This window comes from Hypanus sabinus, chromosome 6 (assembly GCF_030144855.1).
Source record: "Hypanus sabinus isolate sHypSab1 chromosome 6, sHypSab1.hap1, whole genome shotgun sequence".
Lineage (NCBI taxonomy): Eukaryota > Metazoa > Chordata > Chondrichthyes > Myliobatiformes > Dasyatidae > Hypanus > Hypanus sabinus.
This window is the reverse complement of record NC_082711.1, coordinates 180,482,748-180,497,621: the sequence shown is the minus strand read 5'-3', so window position 1 is coordinate 180,497,621 and position 14,874 is coordinate 180,482,748. Positions and strand designations below refer to the sequence as shown.

Here is a 14,874-nt window from a genome sequence, read left to right as displayed (position 1 = left end):
ATCCAGGCAGCACCCCGGTCAATCTCCTCTGCACCCTCTCTAATCCAGGCAGCACCCTGGTCAATCTCCTCTGCACCCTCTCTATTCCAGGCAGCATCCTGGTCAATCTCCTCAGCACACTCTCTAATCCAGGCAGCACCCTGGTCAATCTCCTCTGCACCCTCTCTAATCCAGGCAGCACCCTGGTCAATCTCCTCTGCACCCTCTCTATTCCAGGCAGCATCCTGGTCAATCTCCTCTGCACACTCTCTAATCCAGACAACATCCTGGTCAATCTCCTCTGCACCCTCTCTAATCCAGGCAGCACCCTGGTAAATCTCCTCTGCACCCTCTCTAATCCAGGCAGCACCCTGGTAAATCTCCTCTGCACCCTCTCTAATCCAGGCAGCACCCTGGTCAATCTCCTCTGCACCCTCTCTAATCCAGGCAGCATCCTGGTCAATCTCCTCTGCACCCTCTCTAATCCAGGCAGCACCTTGGTAAATCTCCTCTGCACCCTCTCTAATCCAGGCAGCACCCTGGTAAATCTCCTCTGCACCCTCTCTAATCCAGGCAGCACCCTGGTAAATCTCCTCTGCACCCTCTCTAATCCAGGCAGCATCCTGGTCAATCTCCTCTGCGCCCTCTCTAATCCAGGCAGCATCCTGGTAAATCTCCTCTGCACCCTCTCTAATCCAGGCAGCATCCTGGTCAATCTCCTCTACACCCTCTCTAATCCAGGCAGCTTCCTGGTAAATCTCGTCTGCACCCTCTCTAATCCAGGCAGCACCACGGTCAATCTCCTCTGCACCCTCTCTAATCCAGGCATCATCCTGGTCAATCTCCTCTGCACCCTCTCTAATCCAGACAGCAGCCTGGTAAATCTCCTCTGCACACTCTCTAATCCAGGAAGCATCCTGGTCAATCTCCTCTGCACCCTCTCTAATCCAGACAGCATCCTGGTCAATCTCCTCTGCACCATCTCTAATCCAGGCAGCATCCTGGTCAATCTCCTCTGCACCCTCTCTAACCCAGGCAACATCCTGGTCAATCTCCTCTGCACCCTCTCTAATCCAGGCAGCACCCTGGTCAATCTCCTCTGCACCCTCTCTAATCCAGGTAGCATCCTGGTCAATCTCCTCTGCACCCTCTCTAATCCAGGCAGCACCCTGGTAAATCTCCTCTGCACCCTCTCTAATCCAGGCAGCATCCTGGTCAATCTCCTCTGCACCCTCTCTAATCCAGGCAGTATCCTGGTCAATCTGCTCTGCACCCTCTCTAATCCAGGCAGCATCCTGGTAAATCTCCTCTGCACCCTCTCTAATCCAGGCAGCACCCTGGTAAATCTCCTCTGCACCCTCTCTAATCCAGGCAGCATCCTGGTCAATCTCCTCTGCACCCTCTCTAATCCAGGCAGTATCCTGGTCAATCTGCTCTGCACCCTCTCTAATCCAGGCAGCATCCTGGTCAATCTCCTCTGCACCCTCTCTAATCCAGGCAGTTTCCTGGTAAATCTCCTCTTCACCCTCTCTAATCCAGGCAGCACCCTGGTCAATCTCCTCTGCACCCTCTCTAATCCAGGCAACATCCTGGTGAATCTCCTCTGCACCCTCTCTAATCCAGGCAGCATCCTGGTCAATCTCCTCTGCACCCTCTCTAATCCAGGCAGCACCCTGGTGAATCTCCTCTGCACCCTCTCTAATCCAGGCAGCATCCTGGTCAATCTCCTCTGCACCCTCTCTAATCCAGACAGCATCCTGGTCAATCTCCTCTGCACCCTCTCTAATCCAGACCGCATCCTGGTCAATCTCCTCTGCACCCTCTCTAATCCAGGCAGTATCCTGGTCAATCTCCTCTGCACCCTCTCTAACCCAGGCGACATCCTGGTCAATCTCCTCTGCACCCTCTCTAATCCAGGCAGCATCCCGGTCAATCTCCTCTGCACCCTCTCTATTCCAGACAACATCCTGGTCAATCTCCTCTGCACCCTCTCTAATCCAGGCAGCACCCTGGTAAATCTGCTCTGCACACTCTCTAATCCAGACAACATCCTGGTCAATCTCCTCTGCACCCTCTCTATTCCAGGCAGCATCCTGGTCAATCTCCTCTGCACCCTCTCTATTCCAGACAACATCCTGGTCAATCTCCTCTGCACCCTCTCTAATCCAGGCAGCACCCTGGTAAATCTCCTCTGCACCCTCTCTAATCCAGGCAGCACCCTGGTAAATCTCCTCTGCACCCTATCTAATCCAGGCAGCACCCTGGTCAATCTCCTCTGCACCCTCTCTAATCCAGGCAGCATCCTGGTCAATCTCCTCTGCACCCTCTCTAATCCAGGCAGCACCCTGGTAAATCTCCTCTGCACCCTCTCTAATCCAGGCAGCACCCTGGTAAATCTCCTCTGCACCCTCTCTAATCCAGGCAGCACCCTGGTAATTCCCCCTCTCCTCTGCACCCTCTCTAATCCAGGCAGCATCCTGGTCAATCTCCTCTGCGCCCTCTCTAATCCAGGCAGCATCCTGGTAAATCTCCTCTGCACCCTCTCTAATCCAGGCAGCACCCTGGTAAATCTCCTCTGCACCCTCTCTAATCCAGGCAGCATCCTGGTCAATCTCCTCTGCACCCTCTCTAATCCAGGCAGCATCCTGGTCAATCTCCTCTGCACCCTCTCTGATCCAGGCCCCATCCTGGTAAATCTCCTCTGCACCCTCTCTGATCCAGACAGCATCCTGGTCAATCTCCACTGCACCCTCTCTAATCCAGGCAGCATCCTGGTCAATCTCCTCTGCACCCTCTCTGATCCAGGCCCCATCCTGGTCAATCTCCTCTGCACCCTCTCTGATCCAGGCCCCATCCTGGTCAATCTCCTCTGCACCCTCTCTAATCCAGGCAGCATCCTGGTCAATCTCCTCTGCACCCTCTCTAATCCAGGCAGCATCCTGGTCAATCTCCTCTGCACCCTCTCTAATCCAGGCAGCATACTGGTAAATCTGCTCTGCACCCTCTCTAATCCAGGCAGCACCCTTGTCAATCTCCTCTGCACCCTCTCTAATCCAGGCCACATCCTGGTCAATCTCCTCTGCACCCTCTCTAATCCAGGCAGCATCCTGGTCAATCTCCTCTGCACCCTCTCTGATCCAGGCCACATCCTGGTCAATCTCCTCTGCTCCCTCTCTAATCCAGGCAGCACCCTGGTCAATCTCCTCTGCACCCTCTCTAATCCAGGCCACATCCTGGTCAATCTCCTCTGCACCCTCTCTAATCCAGGCAGCATCCTGGTCAATCTCCTCTGCACCCTCTCTAATCCAGGCAGCATCCTGGTCAATCTCCTCTGCACCCTCTCTAATCCAGGCAGCATCCTGGTCAATCTCCTCTGCACCCTCTCTAATCCAGGCAGCATCCTGGTCAATCTCCTCTGCACCCTCTCTAATCCAGGCAGCATCCTGGTCAATCTCCTCTGCACCCTCTCTAATCCAGGCAGCATCCTGGTCAATCTCCTCTGCACCCTCTCTGATCCAGGCCCCATCCTGGTAAATCTCCTCTGCACCCTCTCTGATCCAGACAGCATCCTGGTCAATCTCCACTGCACCCTCTCTAATCCAGGCAGCATCCTGGTCAATCTCCTCTGCACCCTCTCTGATCCAGGCCCCATCCTGGTCAATCTCCTCTGCACCCTCTCTGATCCAGGCCCCATCCTGGTCAATCTCCTCTGCACCCTCTCTAATCCAGGCAGCATCCTGGTCAATCTCCTCTGCACCCTCTCTAATCCAGGCAGCATCCTGGTCAATCTCCTCTGCACCCTCTCTAATCCAGGCAGCATACTGGTAAATCTGCTCTGCACCCTCTCTAATCCAGGCAGCACCCTTGTCAATCTCCTCTGCACCCTCTCTAATCCAGGCCACATCCTGGTCAATCTCCTCTGCACCCTCTCTAATCCAGGCAGCATCCTGGTCAATCTCCTCTGCACCCTCTCTGATCCAGGCCACATCCTGGTCAATCTCCTCTGCTCCCTCTCTAATCCAGGCAGCACCCTGGTCAATCTCCTCTGCACCCTCTCTAATCCAGGCCACATCCTGGTCAATCTCCTCTGCACCCTCTCTAATCCAGGCAGCATCCTGGTCAATCTCCTCTGCACCCTCTCTAATCCAGGCAGCATCCTGGTCAATCTCCTCTGCACCCTCTCTAATCCAGGCAGCATCCTGGTCAATCTCCTCTGCACCCTCTCTAATCCAGGCAGCATCCTGGTCAATCTCCTCTGCACCCTCTCTAATCCAGGCAGCATCCTGGTCAATCTCCTCTGCACCCTCTCTAATCCAGACAACATCCTTGTGAACCTCCTCTGCACCCTCTCTAATCCAGGCAGCATCCTGGTCAATCTCCTCTGCACCCTCTCTAATCCAGACAGCATCCTGGTCAATCTCCTCTGCACCCTCTCTAATCCAGGCAGCATCCTGGTCAATCTCCTCTGCACCCTCTCTAATCCAGACAGCATCCTGGTCAATCTCCTCTGCACCCTCTCTAATCCAGGCAGTATCCTGGTCAATCTCCTCTGCACCCTCTCTAACCCAGGCGACATCCTGGTCAATCTCCTCTGCACCCTCTCTAATCCAGGCAACATCCTGGTCAATCTCCTCTGCACCCTCTCTAATCCAGGCAGCACCCTGGTAAATCTGCTCTGCACACTCTCTAATCCAGACAACATCCTGGTCAATCTCCTCTGCACCCTCTCTATTCCAGGCAGCATCCTGGTCAATCTCCTCTGCACCCTCTCTATTCCAGACAACATCCTGGTCAATCTCCTCTGCACCCTCTCTAATCCAGGCAGCACCCTGGTAAATCTCCTCTGCACCCTCTCTAATCCAGGCAGCACCCTGGTAAATCTCCTCTGCACCCTCTCTAATCCAGGCAGCACCCTGGTCAATCTCCTCTGCACCCTCTCTAATCCAGGCAGCATCCTGGTCAATCTCCTCTGCACCCTCTCTAATCCAGGCAGCACCCTGGTAAATCTCCTCTGCACCCTCTCTAATCCAGGCAGCACCCTGGTAAATCTCCTCTGCACCCTCTCTAATCCAGGCAGCACCCTGGTAAATCTCCTCTGCACCCTCTCTAATCCAGGCAGCATCCTGGTCAATCTCCTCTGCGCCCTCTCTAATCCAGGCAGCATCCTGGTAAATCTCCTCTGCACCCTCTCTAATCCAGGCAGCACCCTGGTAAATCTCCTCTGCACCCTCTCTAATCCAGGCAGCATCCTGGTCAATCTCCTCTGCACCCTCTCTAATCCAGGCAGCATCCTGGTCAATCTCCTCTGCACCCTCTCTGATCCAGGCCCCATCCTGGTAAATCTCCTCTGCACCCTCTCTGATCCAGACAGCATCCTGGTCAATCTCCTCTGCACCCTCTCTAATCCAGGCAGCATCCTGGTCAATCTCCTCTGCACCCTCTCTAACCCAGGCGACATCCTTGTGAACCTCCTCTGCACCCTCTCTAATCCAGGCAGCATCCTGGTCAATCTCCTCTGCACCCTCTCTGATCCAGGCCCCATCCTGGTAAATCTCCTCTGCACCCTCTCTGATCCAGACAGCATCCTGGTCAATCTCCTCTGCACCCTCTCTAATCCAGGCAGCATCCTGGTCAATCTCCTCTGCACCCTCTCTAACCCAGGCGACATCCTGGTCAATCTCCTCTGCACCCTCTCTAATCCAGGCAGCATCCCGGTCAATCTCCTCTGCACCCTCTCTATTCCAGACAACATCCTGGTCAATCTCCTCTGCACCCTCTCTAATCCAGGCAGCACCCTGGTAAATCTGCTCTGCACACTCTCTAATCCAGACAACATCCTGGTCAATCTCCTCTGCACCCTCTCTATTCCAGGCAGCATCCTGGTCAATCTCCTCTGCACCCTCTCTATTCCAGACAACATCCTGGTCAATCTCCTCTGCACCCTCTCTAATCCAGGCAGCACCCTGGTAAATCTCCTCTGCACCCTCTCTAATCCAGGCAGCACCCTGGTAAATCTCCTCTGCACCCTATCTAATCCAGGCAGCACCCTGGTCAATCTCCTCTGCACCCTCTCTAATCCAGGCAGCATCCTGGTCAATCTCCTCTGCACCCTCTCTAATCCAGGCAGCACCCTGGTAAATCTCCTCTGCACCCTCTCTAATCCAGGCAGCACCCTGGTAAATCTCCTCTGCACCCTCTCTAATCCAGGCAGCACCCTGGTAAATCTCCTCTGCACCCTCTCTAATCCAGGCAGCATCCTGGTCAATCTCCTCTGCGCCCTCTCTAATCCAGGCAGCATCCTGGTAAATCTCCTCTGCACCCTCTCTAATCCAGGCAGCACCCTGGTAAATCTCCTCTGCACCCTCTCTAATCCAGGCAGCATCCTGGTCAATCTCCTCTGCACCCTCTCTAATCCAGGCAGCATCCTGGTCAATCTCCTCTGCACCCTCTCTGATCCAGGCCCCATCCTGGTAAATCTCCTCTGCACCCTCTCTGATCCAGACAGCATCCTGGTCAATCTCCACTGCACCCTCTCTAATCCAGGCAGCATCCTGGTCAATCTCCTCTGCACCCTCTCTGATCCAGGCCCCATCCTGGTCAATCTCCTCTGCACCCTCTCTGATCCAGGCCCCATCCTGGTCAATCTCCTCTGCACCCTCTCTAATCCAGGCAGCATCCTGGTCAATCTCCTCTGCACCCTCTCTAATCCAGGCAGCATCCTGGTCAATCTCCTCTGCACCCTCTCTAATCCAGGCAGCATACTGGTAAATCTGCTCTGCACCCTCTCTAATCCAGGCAGCACCCTTGTCAATCTCCTCTGCACCCTCTCTAATCCAGGCCACATCCTGGTCAATCTCCTCTGCACCCTCTCTAATCCAGGCAGCATCCTGGTCAATCTCCTCTGCACCCTCTCTGATCCAGGCCACATCCTGGTCAATCTCCTCTGCTCCCTCTCTAATCCAGGCAGCACCCTGGTCAATCTCCTCTGCACCCTCTCTAATCCAGGCCACATCCTGGTCAATCTCCTCTGCACCCTCTCTAATCCAGGCAGCATCCTGGTCAATCTCCTCTGCACCCTCTCTAATCCAGGCAGCATCCCGGTCAATCTCCTCTGCACCCTCTCTATTCCAGACAACATCCTGGTCAATCTCCTCTGCACCCTCTCTAATCCAGGCAGCACCCTGGTAAATCTGCTCTGCACACTCTCTAATCCAGACAACATCCTGGTCAATCTCCTCTGCACCCTCTCTATTCCAGGCAGCATCCTGGTCAATCTCCTCTGCACCCTCTCTATTCCAGACAACATCCTGGTCAATCTCCTCTGCACCCTCTCTAATCCAGGCAGCACCCTGGTAAATCTCCTCTGCACCCTCTCTAATCCAGGCAGCACCCTGGTAAATCTCCTCTGCACCCTATCTAATCCAGGCAGCACCCTGGTCAATCTCCTCTGCACCCTCTCTAATCCAGGCAGCATCCTGGTCAATCTCCTCTGCACCCTCTCTAATCCAGGCAGCACCCTGGTAAATCTCCTCTGCACCCTCTCTAATCCAGGCAGCACCCTGGTAAATCTCCTCTGCACCCTCTCTAATCCAGGCAGCACCCTGGTAAATCTCCTCTGCACCCTCTCTAATCCAGGCAGCATCCTGGTCAATCTCCTCTGCGCCCTCTCTAATCCAGGCAGCATCCTGGTAAATCTCCTCTGCACCCTCTCTAATCCAGGCAGCACCCTGGTAAATCTCCTCTGCACCCTCTCTAATCCAGGCAGCATCCTGGTCAATCTCCTCTGCACCCTCTCTAATCCAGGCAGCATCCTGGTCAATCTCCTCTGCACCCTCTCTGATCCAGGCCCCATCCTGGTAAATCTCCTCTGCACCCTCTCTGATCCAGACAGCATCCTGGTCAATCTCCACTGCACCCTCTCTAATCCAGGCAGCATCCTGGTCAATCTCCTCTGCACCCTCTCTGATCCAGGCCCCATCCTGGTCAATCTCCTCTGCACCCTCTCTGATCCAGGCCCCATCCTGGTCAATCTCCTCTGCACCCTCTCTAATCCAGGCAGCATCCTGGTCAATCTCCTCTGCACCCTCTCTAATCCAGGCAGCATCCTGGTCAATCTCCTCTGCACCCTCTCTAATCCAGGCAGCATACTGGTAAATCTGCTCTGCACCCTCTCTAATCCAGGCAGCACCCTTGTCAATCTCCTCTGCACCCTCTCTAATCCAGGCCACATCCTGGTCAATCTCCTCTGCACCCTCTCTAATCCAGGCAGCATCCTGGTCAATCTCCTCTGCACCCTCTCTGATCCAGGCCACATCCTGGTCAATCTCCTCTGCTCCCTCTCTAATCCAGGCAGCACCCTGGTCAATCTCCTCTGCACCCTCTCTAATCCAGGCCACATCCTGGTCAATCTCCTCTGCACCCTCTCTAATCCAGGCAGCATCCTGGTCAATCTCCTCTGCACCCTCTCTAATCCAGGCAGCATCCTGGTCAATCTCCTCTGCACCCTCTCTAATCCAGGCAGCATCCTGGTCAATCTCCTCTGCACCCTCTCTAATCCAGGCAGCATCCTGGTCAATCTCCTCTGCACCCTCTCTAATCCAGGCAGCATCCTGGTCAATCTCCTCTGCACCCTCTCTAATCCAGGCAGCATCCTGGTCAATCTCCTCTGCACCCTCTCTGATCCAGGCCCCATCCTGGTAAATCTCCTCTGCACCCTCTCTGATCCAGACAGCATCCTGGTCAATCTCCACTGCACCCTCTCTAATCCAGGCAGCATCCTGGTCAATCTCCTCTGCACCCTCTCTGATCCAGGCCCCATCCTGGTCAATCTCCTCTGCACCCTCTCTGATCCAGGCCCCATCCTGGTCAATCTCCTCTGCACCCTCTCTAATCCAGGCAGCATCCTGGTCAATCTCCTCTGCACCCTCTCTAATCCAGGCAGCATCCTGGTCAATCTCCTCTGCACCCTCTCTAATCCAGGCAGCATACTGGTAAATCTGCTCTGCACCCTCTCTAATCCAGGCAGCACCCTTGTCAATCTCCTCTGCACCCTCTCTAATCCAGGCCACATCCTGGTCAATCTCCTCTGCACCCTCTCTAATCCAGGCAGCATCCTGGTCAATCTCCTCTGCACCCTCTCTGATCCAGGCCACATCCTGGTCAATCTCCTCTGCTCCCTCTCTAATCCAGGCAGCACCCTGGTCAATCTCCTCTGCACCCTCTCTAATCCAGGCCACATCCTGGTCAATCTCCTCTGCACCCTCTCTAATCCAGGCAGCATCCTGGTCAATCTCCTCTGCACCCTCTCTAATCCAGGCAGCATCCTGGTCAATCTCCTCTGCACCCTCTCTAATCCAGGCAGCATCCTGGTCAATCTCCTCTGCACCCTCTCTAATCCAGGCAGCATCCTGGTCAATCTCCTCTGCACCCTCTCTAATCCAGGCAGCATCCTGGTCAATCTCCTCTGCACCCTCTCTAATCCAGACAACATCCTTGTGAACCTCCTCTGCACCCTCTCTAATCCAGGCAGCATCCTGGTCAATCTCCTCTGCACCCTCTCTAATCCAGACAGCATCCTGGTCAATCTCCTCTGCACCCTCTCTAATCCAGGCAGCATCCTGGTCAATCTCCTCTGCACCCTCTCTAATCCAGACAGCATCCTGGTCAATCTCCTCTGCACCCTCTCTAATCCAGGCAGTATCCTGGTCAATCTCCTCTGCACCCTCTCTAACCCAGGCGACATCCTGGTCAATCTCCTCTGCACCCTCTCTAATCCAGGCAACATCCTGGTCAATCTCCTCTGCACCCTCTCTAATCCAGGCAGCACCCTGGTAAATCTGCTCTGCACACTCTCTAATCCAGACAACATCCTGGTCAATCTCCTCTGCACCCTCTCTATTCCAGGCAGCATCCTGGTCAATCTCCTCTGCACCCTCTCTATTCCAGACAACATCCTGGTCAATCTCCTCTGCACCCTCTCTAATCCAGGCAGCACCCTGGTAAATCTCCTCTGCACCCTCTCTAATCCAGGCAGCACCCTGGTAAATCTCCTCTGCACCCTCTCTAATCCAGGCAGCACCCTGGTCAATCTCCTCTGCACCCTCTCTAATCCAGGCAGCATCCTGGTCAATCTCCTCTGCACCCTCTCTAATCCAGGCAGCACCCTGGTAAATCTCCTCTGCACCCTCTCTAATCCAGGCAGCACCCTGGTAAATCTCCTCTGCACCCTCTCTAATCCAGGCAGCACCCTGGTAAATCTCCTCTGCACCCTCTCTAATCCAGGCAGCATCCTGGTCAATCTCCTCTGCGCCCTCTCTAATCCAGGCAGCATCCTGGTAAATCTCCTCTGCACCCTCTCTAATCCAGGCAGCACCCTGGTAAATCTCCTCTGCACCCTCTCTAATCCAGGCAGCATCCTGGTCAATCTCCTCTGCACCCTCTCTAATCCAGGCAGCATCCTGGTCAATCTCCTCTGCACCCTCTCTGATCCAGGCCCCATCCTGGTAAATCTCCTCTGCACCCTCTCTGATCCAGACAGCATCCTGGTCAATCTCCTCTGCACCCTCTCTAATCCAGGCAGCATCCTGGTCAATCTCCTCTGCACCCTCTCTAACCCAGGCGACATCCTTGTGAACCTCCTCTGCACCCTCTCTAATCCAGGCAGCATCCTGGTCAATCTCCTCTGCACCCTCTCTGATCCAGGCCCCATCCTGGTAAATCTCCTCTGCACCCTCTCTGATCCAGACAGCATCCTGGTCAATCTCCTCTGCACCCTCTCTAATCCAGGCAGCATCCTGGTCAATCTCCTCTGCACCCTCTCTAACCCAGGCGACATCCTGGTCAATCTCCTCTGCACCCTCTCTAATCCAGGCAGCATCCCGGTCAATCTCCTCTGCACCCTCTCTATTCCAGACAACATCCTGGTCAATCTCCTCTGCACCCTCTCTAATCCAGGCAGCACCCTGGTAAATCTGCTCTGCACACTCTCTAATCCAGACAACATCCTGGTCAATCTCCTCTGCACCCTCTCTATTCCAGGCAGCATCCTGGTCAATCTCCTCTGCACCCTCTCTATTCCAGACAACATCCTGGTCAATCTCCTCTGCACCCTCTCTAATCCAGGCAGCACCCTGGTAAATCTCCTCTGCACCCTCTCTAATCCAGGCAGCACCCTGGTAAATCTCCTCTGCACCCTATCTAATCCAGGCAGCACCCTGGTCAATCTCCTCTGCACCCTCTCTAATCCAGGCAGCATCCTGGTCAATCTCCTCTGCACCCTCTCTAATCCAGGCAGCACCCTGGTAAATCTCCTCTGCACCCTCTCTAATCCAGGCAGCACCCTGGTAAATCTCCTCTGCACCCTCTCTAATCCAGGCAGCACCCTGGTAAATCTCCTCTGCACCCTCTCTAATCCAGGCAGCATCCTGGTCAATCTCCTCTGCGCCCTCTCTAATCCAGGCAGCATCCTGGTAAATCTCCTCTGCACCCTCTCTAATCCAGGCAGCACCCTGGTAAATCTCCTCTGCACCCTCTCTAATCCAGGCAGCATCCTGGTCAATCTCCTCTGCACCCTCTCTAATCCAGGCAGCATCCTGGTCAATCTCCTCTGCACCCTCTCTGATCCAGGCCCCATCCTGGTAAATCTCCTCTGCACCCTCTCTGATCCAGACAGCATCCTGGTCAATCTCCACTGCACCCTCTCTAATCCAGGCAGCATCCTGGTCAATCTCCTCTGCACCCTCTCTGATCCAGGCCCCATCCTGGTCAATCTCCTCTGCACCCTCTCTGATCCAGGCCCCATCCTGGTCAATCTCCTCTGCACCCTCTCTAATCCAGGCAGCATCCTGGTCAATCTCCTCTGCACCCTCTCTAATCCAGGCAGCATCCTGGTCAATCTCCTCTGCACCCTCTCTAATCCAGGCAGCATACTGGTAAATCTGCTCTGCACCCTCTCTAATCCAGGCAGCACCCTTGTCAATCTCCTCTGCACCCTCTCTAATCCAGGCCACATCCTGGTCAATCTCCTCTGCACCCTCTCTAATCCAGGCAGCATCCTGGTCAATCTCCTCTGCACCCTCTCTGATCCAGGCCACATCCTGGTCAATCTCCTCTGCTCCCTCTCTAATCCAGGCAGCACCCTGGTCAATCTCCTCTGCACCCTCTCTAATCCAGGCCACATCCTGGTCAATCTCCTCTGCACCCTCTCTAATCCAGGCAGCATCCTGGTCAATCTCCTCTGCACCCTCTCTAATCCAGGCAGCATCCTGGTCAATCTCCTCTGCACCCTCTCTAATCCAGGCAGCATCCTGGTCAATCTCCTCTGCACCCTCTCTAATCCAGGCAGCATCCTGGTCAATCTCCTCTGCACCCTCTCTAATCCAGGCAGCATCCTGGTCAATCTCCTCTGCACCCTCTCTAATCCAGACAACATCCTTGTGAACCTCCTCTGCACCCTCTCTAATCCAGGCAGCATCCTGGTCAATCTCCTCTGCACCCTCTCTAATCCAGACAGCATCCTGGTCAATCTCCTCTGCACCCTCTCTAATCCAGGCAGCATCCTGGTCAATCTCCTCTGCACCCTCTCTAATCCAGACAGCATCCTGGTCAATCTCCTCTGCACCCTCTCTAATCCAGGCAGTATCCTGGTCAATCTCCTCTGCACCCTCTCTAACCCAGGCGACATCCTGGTCAATCTCCTCTGCACCCTCTCTAATCCAGGCAACATCCTGGTCAATCTCCTCTGCACCCTCTCTAATCCAGGCAGCACCCTGGTAAATCTGCTCTGCACACTCTCTAATCCAGACAACATCCTGGTCAATCTCCTCTGCACCCTCTCTATTCCAGGCAGCATCCTGGTCAATCTCCTCTGCACCCTCTCTATTCCAGACAACATCCTGGTCAATCTCCTCTGCACCCTCTCTAATCCAGGCAGCACCCTGGTAAATCTCCTCTGCACCCTCTCTAATCCAGGCAGCACCCTGGTAAATCTCCTCTGCACCCTCTCTAATCCAGGCAGCACCCTGGTCAATCTCCTCTGCACCCTCTCTAATCCAGGCAGCATCCTGGTCAATCTCCTCTGCACCCTCTCTAATCCAGGCAGCACCCTGGTAAATCTCCTCTGCACCCTCTCTAATCCAGGCAGCACCCTGGTAAATCTCCTCTGCACCCTCTCTAATCCAGGCAGCACCCTGGTAAATCTCCTCTGCACCCTCTCTAATCCAGGCAGCATCCTGGTCAATCTCCTCTGCGCCCTCTCTAATCCAGGCAGCATCCTGGTAAATCTCCTCTGCACCCTCTCTAATCCAGGCAGCACCCTGGTAAATCTCCTCTGCACCCTCTCTAATCCAGGCAGCATCCTGGTCAATCTCCTCTGCACCCTCTCTAATCCAGGCAGCATCCTGGTCAATCTCCTCTGCACCCTCTCTGATCCAGGCCCCATCCTGGTAAATCTCCTCTGCACCCTCTCTGATCCAGACAGCATCCTGGTCAATCTCCTCTGCACCCTCTCTAATCCAGGCAGCATCCTGGTCAATCTCCTCTGCACCCTCTCTAATCCAGGCAGCATCCTGGTCAATCTCCTCTGCACCCTCTCTGATCCAGGCAGCACCCTGGTCAATCTCCTCTGCACCCTCTCTAATCCAGGCCACATCCTGGTCAATCTCCTCTGCTCCCTCTCTAATCCAGGCAGCATCCTGGTAAATCTCCTCTGCACCCTCTCTAATCCAGGCAGCACCCTGGTCAATCTCCTCTGCACCCTCTCTAATCCAGGCAGCATCCTGGTCAATCTCCTCTGCACCCTCTCTAATCCAGGCAGCATCCTGGTCAATCTCCTCTGCACCCTCTCTAATCCAGGCAGCATCCTGGTCAATCTCCTCTGCACCCTCTCTAATCCAGGCAGCATCCTGGTCAATCTCCTCTGCACCCTCTCTAATCCAGACAACATCCTTGTGAACCTCCTCTGCACCCTCTCTAATCCAGGCAGCATCCTGGTCAATCTCCTCTGCACCCTCTCTAATCCAGACAGCATCCTGGTCAATCTCCTCTGCACCCTCTCTAATCCAGGCAGCATCCTGGTCAATCTCCTCTGCACCCTCTCTAATCCAGACAGCATCCTGGTCAATCTCCTCTGCACCCTCTCTAATCCAGGCAGCATCCTGGTCAATCTCCTCTGCACCCTCTCTAATCCAGACAGCATCCTGGTCAATCTCCTCTGCACCCTCTCTAATCCAGGCCGCATCCTGGTCAATCTCCTCTGCACCCTCTCTAATCCAGGCACATCTTTTCTAAGATGAGGAGCCCAAAACTGTTCACAATACTCTAGGTGAGGCCTCACCAGTGCCTTATAAAGCCTCAGCATCACATCCCTGTTCTTGTATTCTAGACCTCCTGAAATGAATGTTAACATGGCATTTTCCTTCCTCACCACTGACTCAACCTGCAAGTTAACCTTCAGGGTGTTCTGCACAAGGACTCTCAAGTCCCTTTGCATCTCAGATTTTTGGATTTTCTCCCCATTTAGAAAATAGTCTGCACATTTATTTCTACAACCAAAGTGCATGGCCATGCATTTTCCAACGTTGTATTTCATTTGCCACTTTCTTGCCCATTCTCCTAATCCGTTTAAGACTTTCTGCAGTCTATCTGTTTCCTCAACACTAACCTGCCTCTCCACCAATCTTCATATCATCTGTGAACTTACAACAAAGCCATCTATTCCATCATCTAAATCATTTATATTCAGCATAAAAAGAACTGGTCCCAACACCGAGCCCTGCAAACACCACTAGTCACTGTCAGCCAACCAGAAAAGGATCCTTTTATTCCCACTTGCTGCCTCCTACCAATCAGCCAATGCTCCAAGCATGTTAGTAACTCTCCTGTAATACATGGACTCAT

At 54.1% G+C, this 14,874-nt stretch overlaps 1 protein-coding gene across 2 annotated transcripts in view; it reads left to right on the top strand.

The window, feature by feature from the left end:
• The window catches only part of serpinf2b (serpin peptidase inhibitor, clade F (alpha-2 antiplasmin, pigment epithelium derived factor), member 2b), a 53,727-nt gene that overhangs the window by 15,934 nt on the left and 22,919 nt on the right, over window positions 1-14,874 (top strand). The window lies entirely within an intron of this gene.